At 34.5% G+C, this 22,240-nt stretch overlaps 2 protein-coding genes across 4 annotated transcripts in view; both read right to left on the bottom strand.

The window, feature by feature from the left end:
- The window catches only part of LOC127867042 (uncharacterized), a 502,500-nt gene extending 483,511 nt beyond the window's left edge, over positions 1–18,989 (bottom strand). The window contains exon 1 of the mRNA XM_052407965.1: positions 18,878–18,989. The gene's annotated coding sequence lies outside the window, so the exon portion shown is untranslated. The remainder of the gene's footprint in view (positions 1–18,877) is intronic.
- The window catches only part of LOC127867043 (uncharacterized), a 210,057-nt gene that overhangs the window by 155,247 nt on the left and 32,570 nt on the right, over positions 1–22,240 (bottom strand). The window lies entirely within an intron of this gene.

The following is a 22,240-nucleotide window of genomic DNA, read 5'->3' as shown; positions in this document are numbered from 1 at the left end:
ATAAATAAATTATAATAGTAGGAACTATTCAATATTTACATAATTATATTATCAAGAAGTATATGATAGTTTAGAGGTGTTGCATTGTTTTGCAAAATCACAGAGACGTGATAGCAGATTGGTTAATGTTTGGTCCCCATATTCAAACTATCTTCATATAAGTTGCGAGCAGTAATACCAAATTGAGTTTAAATTGTATGCATCGTTACGTTTGGATGTTTAACTGTCACAAAGGACAACGCTAATTAAAACTGTATACATGGTAACGTTCTATTATATCAGAGAGCTCTTGATGCCAATGGAACACTCACTGGGATAGTCGTCGAAGCAGGATGCGATCTTATGGGTTAAAATTGTATTGGACATGGGTAACACTATTTGAATGCCATATGTTCATTATTTAATTTAAATCTTGATAAATATCACATACAAGTTTTTCCTTTTTATAACTTTATAGTAGAAATTATACAAAAGGAGGAAACATTTTTTGAATCCAGAAACTCTATCAGGAGATAGTTGTCTTGATTTTGTGAGTCGCGTTCTGAGAAAACTGGGCTTAATGCATGTGCGTAAAGTGTCGTCCTAGATTAGCCTGTGCAGTCCGCACAGGCTTATAAGGGACGACACTTTCCGCCTAAGCTTGCTTTTCGGCAAGGATGGACTTCCTTGAAACTAAAAATACCATAAAAGCGGAATGTGTCGTCCCTGATTAGCCTGTGTGGAATGCACAGGCTAATCTGGGAAGACACTTTACGCACATGCATTAAGCGCAGTTTTCTCAGAACACGACTCTTATTAACAACTTTCATAACATAACACGCAGCATAAAATATACAAATTTAACAGGGCTCTTCGTATTAGAACGGTCAATGCAATGCATCGGGGATTAAAACCGGTTTGGAAATTAGCCGATCCGAATCAGGTTCCTCCTGATTTTGAATAACACACAAACAGCACACTGACAACAACTGACAAATTATGTTTGATGAACAGAGACCATCAGACCTTATGTCTGATAAACAGAGACCATTTGACCTTATGTTTGATGAACAGAGACCATAAGAACTTTTGTTTGATGAACAGAGACCATTAGACCTTATGTTTGATGAACGTAGACCATTGTACCTTATGGTTGATGTACAGAGACCATTGGACTTTATGTTTTTCTCCTTCTCCGATAAACGAAGCAGTCAACGCTATATCTTTTACCACATACCCTGAGGTCTGAATAATGAATATCATATTTCGTTTTGGACCGACTATTTGCTTGCCTGAATCCAATTGTTCACGCTAATGTTGTTCATGTTTGTAATTCCGTTGTTATACGATGTCAAGGTAAGAAAAAAGTCAATCCTATTAATATAAGCTAGATTGTTTCGTTAGCCCCAGCTTGTATGTAACATTCTCTGCTATCCTGGTAGAACGAGTACCTGATATCTACGGAGAAGATCTTCTAAAGGCTCCCTAGCTCACAAGGGATACTATGGAAAAGACGTTGAAAAACATACATGCATAAAATACAGCAGATAATTATGTGACCGCGTCTCTTAAACATAGGTTTATTGAATCTTCATATCTTAAAAACGCAGACAATATTTATTGATGTATCCGTTTTATCTAGGATGTGCGTCTTGACCTAAGAGGTTTCTTTTCCCCGCGCACATCTGCCATTTAATGTAAAGTGTTTAAAATTACGTTTGTTTAAGTACATAAAAAGCCACTCCATTTAATGGCTTTACAAGTCATTATAAACCATACGGACGAAATACAAAAAGAGATAAATCTATCTGGATATCAATCTGAATCCTTTTGCAACCGAATGCTTGTGGAAAAGCATTCTTCTTTTTCTAAAGTGGCTGTATGTTATATTGTGTCGTGTTGTCAGTTATCTTCATAAAAAACATAGAACATTTCAAACTGTTTAATCCGTTCACGTAAACAATGCTTCATGGTTGTTTAATAAAAATCAACTGATAAATATATAACAGTATTTTGATGACAGCATTTTCAAGTATCATCCGCAATATAAATACTAAAGCTGTTTTTAGGAATTCGCAACTAAAATTCGATTTTGTTTTCGATGCGTCAATCTTTGAACATGTCCCTTTAAGAAGTCGTTTGCACTAGGAAATATGTGGATGAGTAGTGATATGTCTTGAAGGAACTATTTTTCTTAGTCTGCAGGCTACAGATCAGTAACTCGTTATATCAAATGACCCGCAAGCGGAACACTGATGTGCTGTTTCCTGATAATGCAACCCCCGCTAATGGGTCATAATATAATTCTTTACGTGATCAATATCATTAGAGATGTTAACCGATTCGGGTTTAGCATTTTAGACGCTGTATTCTATGAAAATGAAAAGTAACACAAAAAGGTCCAACAAAAATACAATCAAACAATTACAACAATCCATCTATTCAACATTGTACTCATTGATCGTGGTCAATATTTCATTTGGTTGTATTCTTGCGCGTTTTGCATTTGTTTAGTGAGACCGTTACAGTGCACTCACTCAGGTACTCTTCAACAGATTAAACTCACTTCAATATCGGTACCTAAATAGTGTCAAACATAAAGGTCAGTGCCACGTTAATATTGGCGAACTATACTTTATCATACATATTCACATAGTCACAGAAGGTGTTAATAGTCATTATGCGGGATGACTTGTATTTGCATTTGTTTGCATGAAACATGTAAAATATAGCAGTCACGGTATGTATGTCAGTGCATCTTACACGATGACTGCTAAACGTAATACACTTCATTAAACAAACGTATGATATAACACTCGGGGTAGGTGTTCCAGTGCAAAATACGCAGTGACCGCTAACTGCATTGTGATACTCCACACAAACGCAAAATATAATCGTCTTTATGTACGGGGGCTATGACGTTTATCTTTGGAGCGGGATAACGAATGTAGGCGCGGTTTGACACTGGCGGCTACCTTCCGAAACAGCTAGATATATATCGAGACGCATTCTGGGAAAACGGGGCTTAATGTATGTGTGTGAAGCGTCCTTCAATATTATCATGTGCAGTCCGCACACATGCTAATCAGATACGAAACATATCGCGTTATTGGTATTTTTCGTTGTAAAAAAGTATCTTCATATTAAGAATCCAGTTAAGGCGAAAAGTGGCTTATAAGCCTGTGTGGTTTTCAAACTCTAAGCTGGAACGACGCTTTCAACACATGAATTATGCCCAGTTTTCGCAGTGCGCGGCTCACATCATTATCGCTCTGATATGCGCCCAATATTAAGAATACCAATAAGGATTAAATATGTTCGTCAGAAAACGTTTCTCATGCACTTGATTAACCTTTATCGCGAATATTAACATCAAATAATCAAGCGCTGTACTTAAATGATTCGCGTTATGAGAAAACTGGCATAATGCTTGTGCTTTAAGTGTTGTCCCGGATTAACCTGTGCAGTCAACACAGGCTTATCAGGGACTACACTTTCCGCTTGTATCACATTTTTTGTTTAAATGAAGTCTCTTCTTAGCATAAATCCAATGTAGGCGGAAAGTGTCGTCCCTGATTAATCTGTGACGGCACTTTACGCACATGCATTATGCCCAGTTTTCTCAAATTAATAAACAATAATTTGCATTTTTTGAAATAGTACAAAACAATGAATTCAACATCTAGTTCAACATCGTAGATAACGTATTTCCAATTCCGCAAGATTGTAACCTGAAAACGGATCTTAAGAAATGTAACTCTGTTACATTAACCAAGAACAAAACAGATTTGTCTACCTTGAATTGCACACAGTTTCTTCAGCTTATTGCTAAGCTCTTTTATTAGTCGAGAAGCTTAGCCCTTTGCATGCTGGGAAATTTGTCGTCTGTTAAAATGTTGTCTGCTAAATTTCTAAAATGAGCATTTTCTTCTATTTTTTTCAAAGAATACTATCAGAAGAGCAAACAGTTTGGATCCTGATGAGACGCCACGTTCTGTGGCGTCTCATCTGGATCCAAACTGTTTGCACAGGCCTTTAAAATTCGGTTCCCGAACTGAACGAGTTAGTAAACTTGTTCTGGCCATGAAAAGTGCGTGTATTGATTTTACCATTGTACAGTGTCGATGACGTGAAATCACGACTTTGTATTTATTTGCACCCAAGCGCCACATATTAAATATTTGGAAAACACTTTTTATTTACATTCTAACATTTAAGATGAAATTGGCAACTCTGATTATCCGATTCGTAGAAATTGTTAAATATGACGTATTTATATTCTTAAACTTTCATGTTTTATCTATAGGTATATAATATTTAGTAAAGAAAAGTTGCTCAAATGATAATACTTATCTCGTGACAGATGTAATATTTACTATGTAATAAAGCGACTTAAAGGCTTTACGTTTATAAGAAACACTGTAGTAGTATAGATATTCAATAAGACATCCGAAAAGCGAAATGGCGCCTACATTCTTACAGGAAGCATACAAAAACAAGAATATATCGTGGTTTTGCAACTGAGTTTAATTGTATTGCTAATAAACATACAAAGTTACACCCTCGGAATGTAATCAGGCATCATGCATTTTTACATGATATGTCCTCCATCGCTCATACATTCAATGCAGAAAATTACATTCCATTCATATGATTACAACACAAAATGGGTATTTAGTATAAATTCAACAGTTTAATGGCCATAGCATACGTGTAGCCAATGGCGTAAGAGTGATGTTAACTGGATACCTCTAATGAACTGTAATTCAAAAATGTGTTTATGCTTAACAATCATATAAGTGTGACCAGAACATATCAGTGTTTATTAAATGCCATTTCAAATGCCATGGTAGAACATGTCTTTTTTCTCCCACAGTGCCCCTCACGATCCAACCGATACTGAACAATACAAAAACTACTAACATCTACGCCCGTGGACCTATAACCAAGCCAAGGACAGTGTACTTCAGCACCGTGTAGCTGTTGATGGATGGTCCACGGCCGTTCAAAAACTCAAACGTTTACATTCACTTGTCCAGTAAAAAAACACGAGCAATTATACATTCGCATGAGAAGTAGTTTAATCAATTCGCATAAAACAACTGCACTTCATTTCTTATTTGTGAATGCAAGAATAGCGTTATTGAAGAAATTAAAAAAAAATGAATGAACACAGATATCATATGCACCATTTTTATCGATAAGTGCAACAATGTGTTCAATACTTTTTGATCAATATTACAAATCACAACAATTTTTCAAGTCAACAAGGAAAACAAGAATAGTATCGATACATTTACAGCAATTACAACAATACCAGTGGACTTTCAGTAACTGTCAGTAACACATATATTCATTCAGTGCAAATGCGTTAACAATACCAACCATAAACCAAGTGAACATTTAGATAAGAAGATGAGATACAAATGACACAAACACACTTTATTTCCTAGCATGCATACGCAAATAAACACAAGTCACGTTTCTACATATGTCGACAAAATGAGTTACTACAAATGTTCTAAAAAGAAATATATGCATAACTTGAAATTATACCGCTGGTTTCCAAGCGCGATACATACATATTTTATTAAGATATATACAATATAGTAAAATTACTTTACATAACTTTATTTTGCAAACTACTGTCATCTATGCGATTGACATTTTTCAATCAATTGTATCGACATTTATTGTTTCGGTAAATTTTACAGCCTACTGTAAACACATCTTTTGTAAAATTGTGCACATTTTTAGAAAGTGAAACGAACGTCTGCAAGTCAAACATCAATTACTGAACAAATCACTATAACGATAAGTTGTATAAATTTCACGTTCTTGGCAACAATGATCGGTGATTCGTTAAAGATAATATGTACTCAAAAGTTATAATTACGTGTTGTCCGCGCCTTGTTAGTGATCTATTGATCATCGTTAACGTTTTACATCAGAATGCTATCAAAAATAGCCTGTGCGTTGATAACTCGACTCCCTTCCATTATCATCATCCTCACGCAAACATCTGATATAACCTCGTTTGTTCGTCTCTTTAATGCCTGCAAAATCGCATCGGTAATGTCAACCTCCCCGTTCTCATCCATACAGATTGCCACTCTGTTCATGAGCATGAGCGTTAGCATTTCAAGCTCTATTCTCCTCCCGCTGTACCATCGTAATGGTTCAGGGTGAGCTACGATGCATTGTCGTATCTTTGGAAGTCTGAGTATCACCCTAGGACCTTCATTGAGCATATCTGTAATCGTTGATATCCATGTGCGTTGCTGTTCCTGATCCAGTCCAGATGCTGCCATCAAATTCCTTTCTGGAATCATATAGTATGGTAGCTCTAAGGTGATCAATGCAACTCTAAGCGCATCCAATGCTTCATGCAACCACTGCAAAATACTTTTTTTATGAAACGAGGCTTGAGGATTATTTTCCGCCATCCATAAAACGATGTTTTTCAATGTGTACGATGTAACTTCTTTCTTACGTGGATGTAATACATCGTTCTTTATCATTTTCAATAAAACATACAATTTGGTTTGAGTGTCATTAAGATTGCTAATTAGTTCGATCTCACCGGCGTTAAAACACACTCTCCATTCAACATGTTGATATTCACTCCCTTTAAATCCAACAGGCGTAAGAACCGCCCCAAGTGATACGATGTACTGAACGACTTCCGTTGGCGGCCAGTGGCGAGATCTTGCGGCCCATTTTGACAGAATGTTGGGGCAGTAGTAATGTAATGCATATACATAGTCTTGGTGCAAGTGTCCATGCATTGTCTTCGGAATTGATGGTCCCGCACGCGCATGCTGCACCGTGCCCTCAGGCAAGTCTTCGTTCGAACAGTTATTAACATGCAAGTCACTGCTCAAAAGTTCGCGACCATATCCGTCATCACAAAACGCATCATATACGCGCCTGTCAATTGTTGTACCGAGTCTCTCCAGTAGCAGTCTACAGTGACCATGGTAACTCCTGCGGCTGAGTGATCTCAACACGGTTATCTCCCCAGGAAAGGCACATGACTTTACATCATCTTCTAAACAGAATACTCTATTATTTACAATCAGTGTATCCACATCACTTTCCAAGTAGCTGCTCAGCCCCTCACCTTTGCTACCCGTAATAATTATCGTTGACATTCCACATGTCCGTGCAGTTAACAGCTTGCCTATCTCCCGATATGCGTCTCTCCGAGCCTGTATGATCTCCTGTCCGTAACCGAGCCAGCTCAGTATAGTGCATGTTTCAACGGAGGTATTTTCCCACTGAATCTAAAAAAACGTTTCAATTAGAAACACACTACATGTCATTAATAACATTATGTCGTTAGTCGTCAAATAAATCAGCAATACTAAAATTATTCCAATTTAAATTATTCTTTTACGGCCATACCATTCGATGTATTATCAATTTAAAATTCTAACACGGCACGCAACTTGTTTTCTATAGACAAAGAAGGAAATCAAGCGTGGGCTATTATGCAAGAACTTATGGGCGGAGCTAAATGTTTCGAAAATAGTTCCGAATAAATAAAGAAAATATTGCAGTAAAATGCATGTGCTAAAACCCGCTCTGAAAGAAATGTAATAAATGTAGCATGTATAAATGTAATGAAATAACAAATTGTATATTTGGTGATAAGTGGCATAACCACACCTACAAAAAATGTTATTGGTTAGGAAGCGTAATTCAGAAAACATTTATAGCATGTCAGCATTTCAGTAGCATCAATAAACGTGCCGTCATTAAGTTTCTACGATTGTTGTTTTCAATGAAAGTGACTATTTTTGCAAAATATTTATGAATGAAAACGACGTCATATGTTTGTACACATCAATGACGTCACTAAATAGTGAACATTGTACTAAGAAAGGCGGAGTATTGAAAAATATAGTTCACGTCCTAAAGCTTGAACCAAATCAATCAGAATCGTGTTAGAATCGAAATTATATTTTTCTATAATGGTTTGTTGTCGAATAACCCACAGTTAGTTGTATAGATGCCTGTTATCAAATCACTCGTTCTTCGCACTCGTGATTTAATTCCTACGCATCTATACTCCTTACTGTGGGTTATTCGACAACAAACCATGATAGAAAAATATTATTTCTTAAGTATTATCTTGTGAAAATATATTACAATTTCGTGTGTATGTTCTCAGTGAATAATCCAATAGTCGGTACAAGTGTTGCCAACCATGAATTAATTAATAAATTGAATTAAGTGGATTGAAATAAAGACACTGAAAATATAGACGGTAATCAACGGCGAGTTCATATATATATTTATGACATCCATTCATAAACATACTAAACATATAATGTTTAAATCTCTATTATCTGAAATTGCAAATGCGGAACGAATAATGTTATAACTATTGATAATAAACTAAATTGCTATGGTTAAAGCTGCATAATTTAACGAAATTATATAAACTTTAATTGTTATGTCTGTAAATACAATATATTGATGTTTACATTGTTTTTTTTTAATAATTTGAAAGAAAACTGTGCAAAACGTTAGCCGAAAAGTAGTGTCGTACTTTGGAACGTGCAGACACTGAAAAGTGGTTATAAGAAGATTCATGAGAACGGAGCTATTCATTTTTAATGTTTCACATTTTTTACAGAAGTAAAGTATTTAATTTGGGACCAATTATTGATATACAGTATAAATTTACCGTTGTTCTTTTTTCTAAAGATGTTAACGTGTATCTGCCTTTAGTTATGCAAACATTAACCATCTAGATTGAAATGTCATTAAGAAATGTAATAGGGGTATGGGAAACGCAGACATATAAACGGGAAAACTATGCGTTAATTGTCATTGTGTACTGGACACAAACTGCACTCGACTTATCATCTTACCAGGTCTTGTTTGCTGGACACACTGCCCTGTCTTGGGAATCTTTCCGGTTCATCAGGTCTTGTGCCACTTTCAGCCATCCGTACAGTGCTGAAGTGAGATATTTGATAAATATAGGATCTTGCATGAGTGGTCGTTTTGTATTGAATTCATTAAACTCATCTTATAACATGACCTAGTCTCCAGGAGTGAAATAACGTAATGCTCAATTCTGTTTATTACATGGGTGTTATTCTATATCCAATAAATTCATCCAATCGGCATTCTTCATATGTACCACGTGACCGTCCAATATATTCAGGTATTGGATCCAAAAAGTCTGTATTTTTTCCATATTGGACCGTTGAGTACAAGTGCACTAAGCAATTGCTTTATAGCGATAAAAGCCGTTACCGAGAAAAAGTATCCGAATGTACTATAATCGATTCACACAGGCGATATTTTGCTTTTATGTCTCGTTTTAATACTTTCCTATTGAAAATTTGAGAGGAAATAAAAAAAACGAATCGAGAATGTGTTATTTAATTAATTTTTATTGTTAGAAAAAAAATGCAAAAGCAAGTGATATTGTTATTGCTAGAAATTGAAAACAAATATGCAACAGCAAAACAAAAAAATCAATTTTATTAATCTCAATGACAACTTTAATCCAATGCTAGCCTAATAACAACTAAGTTACAATGATACGCATTTCCATTTTCCATTTTCTGTTCTTCCATCCATTTATCGAAATGTATTTTAAACCACAGTATTTGTTGATAGCGTTTGTACACATGCTCACCATTCTGACCCAAAGGCCAAAACACAATTTACGAATTCGTAATCCTGTCGGAGCAAGTTGTTTTATTCCTATCGAAGTTAACAATTATGCATGACAAACACACAATCCCAAATACGTTTTGCCTTTTGGATTCGTTCAATGCTATCAAAATGGTATAATTTGCTACTAGATTTATTAAACACTACCACCTGCATATTGTTGTCCCTAAAATGCAGAGTCTTGCTTATACTAGTATGTTTCGTCAGAGAAATGACGTCACACGAGATACGTCATAAAGTTCGTAATCAATGAATGAAAATAAAAATACGGAAAGCTGGTTTTGTAATGAGGATATAGAATAAAAAGTTTATTACACTAGTTATATAAATGTGAAATGACGTCATTTTTGTGACGAAATGATGTCATTATTCCAGCAAATTTCTTAAGTAAAACTCTTTAACACTGTAATAAAAAGGTGACAAGAACATAAAATAAAGACAAAATGTGTTGGTCATGTTATTAATAGAATCTTAGATTCGTGGTCATTTTGTATTCAATTTATTAAACTCATGTTGTTTCAAAATGAAGTATTGAACTAATTTTATAAATTGAAGCATGCACATTTATACTTTAATGTATAACATATAAAGTGTTACAGATGCTCTTTCGAAATGTTCTTTTTTTCTATTGCGTGAAAAATATTCTTATTATTTTGCAGGACGACATCTAAAAACTCTTGATTAAACTAGCTACGTGGCGGTCCACATGCCATATCAACACAAGTCGCGTGCGTTACTGCAGTTTTCAACATTCCGTGCCGAAGAACAACCTTTATGATCGGTCAAGGGCACGGTATTATATTATCTGCCATTGCATTGAGTAATCATAATGATACTTTTGTTCAATATATAGATTCTAATGACTTAAACTTAATGTTGTACATTAACGCAGATAAGTGAAAGGAAAATATATTAACAACTCCATTAACAACTGTAATATTTTGGTCCATTGCATGAGGTAAGCGCTTAAAAGTAGCAATAAATGTTCCCACTTCATCAAGTGTATTATTTTACTACTAGTTTAGTTCGTGGCATCGAACACACCATGCAGTGTATGTTACAATATCAGTAAAATAAAATTCTATATTTACTTCCATTTTACTTCCTTTTATTTGAAAGATTGGGATATATAAGAGGCCGTTGAACGAATTTTCTTTTGGAAAACTATTAATTTTGCTCGCCCAGGTATATTAGAGACGTAATGTTATTTATTTAAATAAAACTATTCTCGGTTTGATAAATACGGTATAGTATGGTTTATTACGTGTTATTTAGAAGAGAGATTATGGTAATGGTTTAGCGCGAATAATGCACGGGTTTTGTGTGCATGTTTTAGCGCGAAAGCGCACGAGTTTTTCGTTTTGGGGTATATATGATATGCACATCTATTGAGTCGCCATTCGAGGGTGTATTTGACAGGCCAACGTTATGGAACAAGAAAACGAAAGGGTGATAAAGTAGTTTAGGCGTTCATTTGAGAAATACATAGTATTCGGAAGGAGATTTTCGATGAGAGGACTGATTCTCTGCTAGAAGCGGAATGGTGAGCTGGAACTTCGAACAAAGGTCAGACTTGTTGGTTCTGTTTATTGTAATAACACTGGCAACAACATTCCGATTGAAATTAACACAGGTTGTGTTACTTGTTAATTTTATGATAAGTATATTCAATAACATGCTCCATATCTTTATTTGTGCTGTTGTTTTTGTTAAGTTCCAACTATTCAGATACATCAATTGATTTGATTATTGGGTAAAAATGAAACTATTTAAGTTAAAAAAGAGGTCGCAAATGTAATGGTCTGGTAGGATTATATATAGGTGAGGCCACATAGTGTGTCACTCCGGGTTGTTTTGATAGCAGAGTTATATCACTCTCCCTCATGTTTTTACGAACACATTGCTTTATTTTTATTGTTTTTAATATATCACACCTTATATGGTAATACATGTGTTACAAGTTTGTGTATTAGTTCCAAACGTATAATTCAACAAACGATTAATAACAATTAACTGCCGTTTTCCTTATAATTCAGCACGATGGTTGTGTGCGATATATGACGTGGTATGATAATGAGCGGATGAAAATTTATGCGAACATATCTTTAAACTATTCAGGTATTTCAATTGTGAATTAAGAATGTAACATCAAAAATCGATACATTACGGAAATATATATTCTATTCATCTATGAAACAGCTATAGAGACTTGTCATGTAAACATTTTTCGAAACATGTATGTGTTTTGCATATATTACATCTCGTTCGCTTGATATTGAATAAACAGTTTATATGTTATTGTTGTATACAATTAAAAAAATTATCTAAATTGATTTAAAACCTTAAGAGTTATTATATTTTTCATAATAATTTAAGACGTTAAGTTTACCTGCAAGGTTGGTGTCAATAATGGTGCATGCATATGTGCTAATTAATTTGCGATATTTTGGATAAACTGTGGTATAAATTTGGTTTGAAAAGAGCGTTGACAATAAGACTGTTGTTTTAAACTTAGATGAAAGGCATTTATCGGTTTTGTTAAATTTAGTTTCGTCACAGTTAAATGCATTTTTAAAAAGTAGGTACTGTAATGATAACAAAAGTAGACCGGATTTATTTGCAATATAAGTCATTTTGTTTTCGTGATAGTTTTTGTTCTTGTTTGGTGGCCTGTTGGCTTGATGTGTAAAGACATTTTGCTTTTATGGTGTTTGGCCATTTTTTGAATGCCAGTTAACATGTGTAATTTGCTTATCGTTTTGGTGAAAGCCAGTTGACTAGATGTGGATAAACCCAGTTAGCGCGTGTAGTTTGTTAACCAAACTTGTTAAAACGTGCGTTTACATTTACATTTTTGTTTTTATTTAATGTTAAGATTGTACTGTTCGAAGGATATTATATATATTGGAGAACAATATTATGTTATTAAGGGCCAGATTGGCTTATGTAAATTAACCGGTTGGCTCGGGTTGTCCGTTGACAGTTTGTTGAAAGCAGATTTTTTCAGATGCGTATAAGTCAGTTTGCTTGCGTGTCAGTTCACTAAAATGTCTCAAAACACATGTTGAAATTGCATTTACACATGTTTGCGAAGTTTATTTTTTCAGAAGCTGGACAGTTCGAAGAATAAATAATGAATAGTGTAACTTTATAGTAAGAGGGCAGCTCGAAAGGTATAATTTGTTTTTTTGTGTAATTATGTGTTAGAAAATAACTTGTTAAGATTAATAATGATGATTTTATTGATGATGATGTTATAAATGTTGATGATTATGCTAACGTTATTGATGAGGAGGAGGAATAGTTGACAGTATTTTGTGAATGGATAATACTACATTAACGAATTTTGAATGAATGAAATTATTTTAGGTTTGATAAATAACGAATGATGTTGATCTATACATATTATTTAGAAGAGAAAGAGAGTATGGTTATGGTTTAGCACGTAAAAATGAATGAGTTTCTTGGTTTTGCGTTTAATTGAACACAAACAAGTAACGGTTCAGCAACAGGGATTAGTCTCAGATGGTACATGTATTCGAAAGTCCTGTCAAATACAAGCACTCACTCCTATTTTGTCTTTGGTTTATTATTTGTATGATAATCATAATGATGATGATATGGGTTATAAAGATGATGAGATTTTAATAGTATTTTGAGAATAGAGAATAATAAATTTACTCATAACTATGAGTAACTTGAGTCATTCAACCGGCATATTACCTGACTAGGCTAATAAATCAATTGTGATGTATAAGGTAAGGCAGGTTTCATATAAGACGTGTCTTTTACACGGGAAGAAGCCATCTTATTTGCATTTTATTGAAAAGCAGTATTGTTAACGTTACACAACATAACTTAATTTTATGTACTTTAGCGTGTCAGCTATGATCAGTTTATATGTACATGCACGCGTATTCGTGATCGTGTTAAAAATATTGATTTATATATAACACTCTTCTATATTTGAGTTTGCTGAACGAAAAGTACGTTATCTGAGCAATGACATGCGTGAATATATATTATCAGTTTGTTATCGGTTAAATGCCGAATGAATTTAAGTAAACTTTTAACATGTACTGAGAACATAAAATCATAACTGTTATATAGTTTTGTTTCTTTTGAATTTATTTAAGAAGTTGTTTAATGATCTCATTATTTTCGCCGGTGCCATTTTATTTTACGTTGAACATTTACCGTCGACATTTATATGTTAATGTCGCAATTACCGTAACAGAAATACACCTTTTTAAGGCTCAGTGTGGTTGAGCCTCAAGTGAAAGTTAAAACACGACACATGCAGACGCCTCACGAAACTTGGATTCAAACATTTAAGCTGTTAACTTGAATAATTGGAAGCTATTCCAGTAGTTAATTCAACGATATTACAAAGTATTCACGAACAGAACGCGATGCATTGACTTTTTATATTAACACGTCCATCTGCACCTGTTCGGGTTGAACTTCATATAATCACAATTCATATGCCTATAATCAATGTTCAACCGCATTTAAGAATTTAAAAAATGCCAACTTAATATTAGGCGATTAAAATTGAAAGCATACATCTCCACAGTAAAAATATCGCCCGGAGATTTTCGATGCTCACGACACCTAATGAAAGCAAACAGCACAAGTAGTTTTACTAATGATAAGTTTAATTTCCAGGCAATATCGGCAGATTAAATGACACTAGCATAAATAACCGCGACCGCGATCAGAGATGAGATAAAACGGTTGGTCACTTATTCCTTATAAAAAAATACGAGTCATACACAATCAATGAAAAATTAACATATTTATCGACGTTACCATTCTTTGGCCAATAAAATAACCACAGCGATCATAGATGACCAATGTGTGATACACCGTTTTCAATACTGTGTATACCAGAAGTCATGTAACGGTGATTACGCAATGTTATTTTATGTGACTTCATCCGAATCAAACTTATCATCATTAACGAATTAGCCTGTCATGTGTTTCATGAGATAATTTTAAAAGACCCACATACATTATAAGTCTATCTGGACAATGCCGCTTCACAAAGAAATTGATTAGATTGTCATAACCACAAATGTGGTTTATTACTTGTTCAAGTTTATGTTCAAATACCTATATGTACGACACTAATCCATATAAGCAGTTATACATATATATATATATGTAAGTATCCATTAAATACCTTTAGCTCGCATGTAGTCATACATAAACTTGACACGCGAGACATGCGTTTTTTTATCAGATTTATAATTGATTGATTTTATGCATTCCAAATTAATCGTGTATATGAACTAGTATGTCTGGAGACACTTAACTTCTAATGGCGGTAGAGTTCGGCGTTGTTTTCGTACAGACACGGGACCTTCCATACGGGACCCGTGTTTATCATTGTTTGGTTAAAATACCCCTTGGACTTGATAGTGTAGAGTAAATCAACATTATAAACTCGACCGAACTACGTAGAAAGACCATGTAAGGAGATAATAAAGTGTTCACAACAGGTTTTATATAATGAAGCGTTCATAAAATGTAAGTATATGACAAAGCGTGCACATCAGGTTTGTAGATGATGAGGCGTAAACAACTTGTTAGTTGATAATGAAGCGTTCACAAGTACTTAGAAGATGATGAATCGCGTACAACATGAAAGTAGTAATGAAGCATTCACAACTATTGGTTGATTAAAGTGATCTTTTCACGATTTGGTAAATTGTCCAAATTGAAAAAAGTTGTTTCAGATTCACAAATCTTCGTTTTAGTTATGATATTTGTGGAGAAACAGTCATACTGAACATTTACCATGGTCTAATTTAGCCAATATATGCACCTTTTGACGATTTAAAAACCTACAAATTATAAAGCGTTGCAACGAGAAACGATTAAATTTGTAGTATTCTGTTGTTGTCGTTAAATTTTGTGAAACTACGAAGATTGCTGATATAGTGCATAAAATACTTTATCCAAGAATGCCTGGCAGATTAGCCGAGCGGGCTAATGCGTTTTTACTCCAGGTTACTCCTGGACTCCGGTGGTCACTGGTTCGAGTCCAGCTGTGGCTACTTTTTTTCCTATTTTAAATTTTATTCTTGATTTTTGTACTGGAACTTTTAAGATTCAATGTTTACATTTATCAATATAAAGCATTTAATGACTATTTTCCCAATGACTTATTTCAAAACATGCCAAAAACTGTGAATAGGCCCCTTTAAGAAGCGTTCACAACATGTAAGTAGATGATAAGTCGTTCAAAACATGTTAGTAAATTATGAAGCGTGCACAACAGGAAAGTATATGATGAAGCGTGCATAACCAGTAAGTAGACAGTGAAGAGTGCACAGCAGATTAGTAGACGATGAAAAGTGGACAAAACATGTATGTAGATGATGATGCTTTCACAATAGATTAGTAGATGATTAAGCGTAGTCAATATGATATCATTTGATAAAGCGTTTACACCAGGTTAGTAGATGATTACATGGACAAAACAGACTAGTATATTATGAAGCTTCCACAATAGGTTAGTAGATGATGAATCGTACACAATAGGGTATTAGATGACGAGGCGTGTACAACATGTACGGAAATGACGAGTGGTTCACAACAGGTTCGTGTGTGATGAAGCATACTAAACGGATATGTAGATTACATGTACGAAGCGTCAACAATCGGTTGTTTGATGATGAAGCGTTAACAACAGGCTATAAGATGATGAAGCGAACACACTGGATTAGTAGATGATGAAGCGTTCACATCAGGCTAGTAGATTATGAAGCGAACACACTGGATTAGTAGATGATGAAGCGAACACACTGGGTTAGTAGATGATGAAGCGTTCCCAACAGGCTAGTAGATGATGAAGCGTTCACAACAGGTTAGTAGATGATGAAGCGTTCCCAACAGGTTAGTAGATAATGAAGCGTTCACAACAGGTTAGTAGATGATGATGCGTTCACAGCAGGTTAGTAGATGATGATGCGTTCACATCAGACTAGTAGATGATGAAGCGTTCACAACAGGTTAGTAGATGATGATGCGTTCCCAACAGGCTGGTAGATGATTGGGCGTTCACGGCATTTTAGTAGATGATGATGCGTTCACAACAGGTTAGTAGATGATGATGCGTTCCCAACAGGTTAGTTGCTGATGAAGCGTTCACGGCATTTTAGTAGATGATGAAGCGTTCCCAACAGGCTAGTAGATGATGAAGCGTTCACAACAGGTTAGTAGATGATGAAGCGTTCACAACAGGCTAGTAGATGATGAAGCGTTCACATCAGGCTAGTAGATGATGAAGCGTTCACAACAGGTTAGTAGATGATGAAGCGTTCACAACAGGCTAGTAGATGATGAAGCGTTCACAACAGGTTAGTAGATGATGAAGCGTTCCCAACAGGTTAGTAGATGATGATGCGTTCCCAACAGGTTAGTAGATGATGATGCGTTCCCAACAGGTTAGTAGATGATGAAGCGTTCACGGCATTTTAGTAGATGATGAAGCGTTCCCAACAGGCTAGTAGATAATGAAGCGTTCACAACAGGTTAGTAGATGATGAAGCGTTCACAACAGGTTAGTAGATGATGAAGCGTTCCCAACAGGCTAGTAGATGATGAAGCGTTCACAACAGGTTAGTAGATGATGATGCGTTCCCAACAGGTTAGTAGATGATGAAGCGTTCACGGCATTTTAGTAGATGATGGAGCGTTCACAACATGTAAGTAGATGATGAGGCGAGCACAAAGGTTAGAAGGTGATGAATCCTGCACTTAATGTTAGAAAACATGTGCTCAACAGTTTATTTAATGATACAGCATACACAACGTTAGTAGATAATGAAGCGAGAACAACAGGTAAGCGTGTACAACAGGTTAGTACATGATAAAGCATTCACAACAGGTAAGTATGCACAATAGGCTAGTAGATTACTATGCGTTAACAAAAGATTATCGTGAACACCATATACGCCGATGACGAAGCGTTCAAAACTAATTTTTAATTTGTACCCCTAAGGTTAGTCTGTGCACCGGATTTGTTTATGACGAAACGTGCACAACTGGGTAGGAGATGATGACATAATTATATACAATCGATTTTGAATTGCACGTGGCAATTATAAAATTTCACCTTCATTATTCCTTAGATTGTAAGCCTTTTAAGCATGATGTCCGTATCTAACTTCTTATACAAATATGTATTGTATAAGCAGGCTCAAACACATTACCTGCTCAACTAATGAAATACAGAGGTCTATAATTTTGTAAAGTTTGGCATCGCAATATTCACTGAATGGTAGGTGTTAAAAAGTGTTGCAAATGCGTAGCATTTTGTGAAATATTCATTTGAGGCAATTGACGTTTTTTTACAAATACACTGTAAACAAAATCAGCATCGTCTTTTTCGGCGATATAAGTTTCACTTAAACTAGTTTTGATCTTTAACGCAAAGTGAGGTTATCGGTGTTTAAAAATAACAGCTTAATATGTTGTACACAAGTAATCGTTGCATATATTTGCGTCCGTAACCATATGAGATTCGCCATAAAACATACAAGGTGGAGTATTGGTATTGTCAGATGTACTATCAGTGAACGGTTAAAATAATTGACGGTGATGGCAGGCTCTCAAACAAACTAGTACGGGGGTTTACGAAAACGTTTATTTGGTATGTTTTGTTTGATAATACTTACTTTATTGTTAAATTGCAAGTTATATCGCCAATTCAATTGACTTTCCGGAATGGTTGCTTATCGCTTTTGTATACATATTCTGCATGATGTTTTACGAATTAACTAATAATAACTTGGACGAGCATTTCTTTATAATAATTTCAACACGTTGAATTAATCTTCATATGTCACGCAATGCTTGACGCTTTTTATTTTTCAGAAAGAACGCATCAGTCAGAAATCGATGTGTAAAAAGAACATCATTTAATCGTTTGGTTAAGGTTATTTCCGTTGTCCAAACATTGAATAGGTCCTAAGAACTCGTTGTTAGGCCTTTTCAGACTCATTAACGTTACATTAAACATTAATTAGCATTTGCGTTGTATCTGCCTTTAAATTGCGCATCAAATATTAATTTTAACCCTAACTCCGGTAATGAAGTTTTTTTGATGACACAATAACAATAATATTATCTTATTATACATCAAACAACAATCTATTCAACAGCAGGCAAGAAGTGAAATAGTAATTACCTGTTATTATTCAGCCGACAAAAACACGTCAATAGCCAGAGTACTTATGCGCACTTTCAAGAGGGGCGTACTGTTGGACCTTGTGCCTTCGTCACCTGCTCGTTCACTTTTATCACCCCGTCCGACTTAGATTAGTATCTTAACGCAGCTTGCCGGGATAGGCCGAGTTAGCACGATTTATGGTTTGTTTGACTTTGACATAATGAAATATTTTCGGTTTATATCGTATAAATAAAGTATACCCGTAATGAATACTTATGCGTGATTTAAATCACGTATACCAATCGTCGACCACTTCGTGAGTGTTTCCGTGAAGGCTAAATTATTAGTGTACAGTTAACCGTGAAATGTGTCATTAAATATAGGTTGATTTGTTGTAAATGCCAATTAACTAATTATAATTCACAATTCCTCATCGTTTGTTCACGCTACATGAATTTTCTATTAATACACATTTAGCACACTCAACTTGCTTTGGTGAACTGCTGTATGATCTCAAATGAAATGTAATATATTATTTTTCCGCGGTTGTATGACTTGGCTTAGTAGAAAGACATTGCTTAATTGATGTTATTTCGGCATATATGTTATCAAGTCAACTAAAAAGTAAGAACATTAACACATTACCTATTTAAACATGTCACAAACTTCGATGGCGTTCGTTGATGAATAATTGAAAACACTAGGATAAATATGATATAAACGAATAAGTATAGCATTATAAATGAGATTGATTGTAGTGTTTTGCTTTCTATGCTTTTGCGATATCCACAAACTGTCCAAATGAACCATATAGGTCAATATAATGGAATATGATTTATTGCAGGACAGGGCATTCAAAGGGACATCAATACATATTAAATATATACAAAACAGTGAAGCCAAATAAAATTGTTAGGTATGAGTTTATTATACTGACAACTACAACACCCAACCCCCGCGCAGAGATTTGACTGAAACCAGCTGCATCCATGTGATGTTGTGTTTTTTTTTAAATTTAGATTATGAATTGTTTTGTTATGAACCTTAAATTATACATGTTTTAATGTAAAAGAAAAAGATACTGTTTATGTGACAATCGGGACAAATTAACCGGATACAGGTTTAAAAGATAATTAAAGGGATAACAAAAATATAAATATGTATAGGTATACATAATTGGTGAATGGGCTTGGTCAGTGGTTCTCTATAAAAGAACACTCGGCTTAACAAGCAAACAATACTCTGGATGCAGGATCACGCGACTTTATGGTGTTCACAAATGGATGTTAATGGATGTGAACACACCGGCAAGTGGTGCTTTGTTCAAATAACTGTTTACAGCAATTTTTCTGAAGAATATTAACTATTGCATAAACGACAGTTTTTATGCGGCTTATGACAATATGAAAATCATCAGAATTACTTTATTCAATAAGCATGTGGTGATGGCCAAAAAGTCGATGTGTTCAACATTCATATACACGGTTATATGCTGCACGCAACGTTAAATGTTGGCACCGATTTTAGACGTATTCAGTAACGTATTCTTATGTCTAAAGATTTCGACAAAAACCTGCACGAACAACTGTATTATATGCACTTAAGATTTTTGCAAACATATTATAATACTTTAAGAGATTTGCAAAAATACACTTATTAACGGTGTCTTTTTATTATGTTCAGCCCTCGTAAAAACCCCTGTGAACCCCTTGATACTGCACCCTGATAAAGATAATAGATAAACATTCAAGTAAATCAACAATTTTGCAGTTTGTATACAACTGAACATCAAGCTAACCGTTGGCTATAATTTTGGTTTAAATAAATGTAATATATATCGAATGCAATATAATTTTGATAGTCAACCTAGTAATGAATTTTACGCAAATTTGCAAAAAAACAACGCATTTACATTAATGAATAAACATACAAACAGAAAATGCACCCACCAAATTCCGGCGTATCACTAAAGTATAAAAAAAGGTAATAAATTAATATAATGATTAGACGTGCGATTATAAAAATGCATGACTCGCAACAACGACCATTTTAAGTGAGGCGTGATAACTTGCAAATAGGCAAAAAGTTAGCGGAAAAAGCACGAAATCTGATTTTAAAACAAAAGAAAAAATACGCAAAACATATATTTCAGATTTTATAAATAAAGTTAGGTCAAGCCAGAATGACACTTTACGCCAGAACGTCATTATTGCACAAGTACAAACAAACCTGATGGTTCCGAATAATTCAAATGCACAGTTTAGCAAAAGAGTTGTATGCTTATTGCACACTTGTTGTTATAATAAACTGGTTAAGTTTGAGTTTTAATAAACAGGCGAAATACTACCTTTGCATCGGAAAAAACAAACAAGTTCGCTAAAAATATCAATGCACAAAGCGAAATGATTTCACACAAGGAAATGACGACGCAATTTTAACTCGAAAATTGTATTACTATAAGTAATAGCATCAGCAGTATCGGCATAGACATAACCAATAGCGCTATTTCCACCAGCGCTACATAAAACACATCCGCAAACACAACCACTTTCAACAATAGCAAAACTTCATCAACCAATATTAACATCACCAATTCAGTAACACAACTTGTACATACAATGCAACAACAAAAACGTATGTAATCATTATAAGCATTATGAACAAATAACATCAGGGCGACATAAGTCATTAAAAAGTGTCATTTAACACATCAATGAAATATCAACATAACTGCATTTTTAAATGTATGGTATACATACACAGGGACAAAATGATATCAGGATGTAATTTCCGAAAGTGGCATAAACGCCATCAATAAGTCGATACAATTATTCATTATGTGAATAAACACAATATGGACTCGATATTACTTAATTTTGTAACACATATACAAGATACATTTCACAATTTAATCAAAAGCGATAGCAACAAACACGTTGTTTATATCTGTGCAATGTTATATACATGTAATAGTGACATAAATAATTAACGAGGCAGCATACTACAAAAATGCAAATATTTGTATTCATAATTGCAACAAGAATGTGTTCAATACGCTTCCGACAAAAATGCAGAATACAATATCAGTTTTATTCTCAGGCAGAACACAAGAATGCTATTGACAAATTTGCTGCGATCATAATAATACAATCTCGACTGGTGGTCAATTTATGCATATACATACACAACACCAATAATACATTTTTTGAAATTATAGATACTTCATCTTACAATATATCAAATCACAAGATATAAATACAACTCACGACATTACATATGTAGACACAAAGCTACTTTCAGTAGTAATTACTGTCAGTTTGAAACAAATGCATACCGCGATATGGTTTCCCATAGCAATATAGTAGTATTTATTTTTTCTAC

This window comes from Dreissena polymorpha, chromosome 2, assembly GCF_020536995.1.
Source record: "Dreissena polymorpha isolate Duluth1 chromosome 2, UMN_Dpol_1.0, whole genome shotgun sequence".
Lineage (NCBI taxonomy): Eukaryota > Metazoa > Mollusca > Bivalvia > Myida > Dreissenidae > Dreissena > Dreissena polymorpha.
The sequence above is the reverse complement of the archived record's forward strand: the minus strand, read 5'-3'. Positions and strand labels throughout refer to the sequence as shown.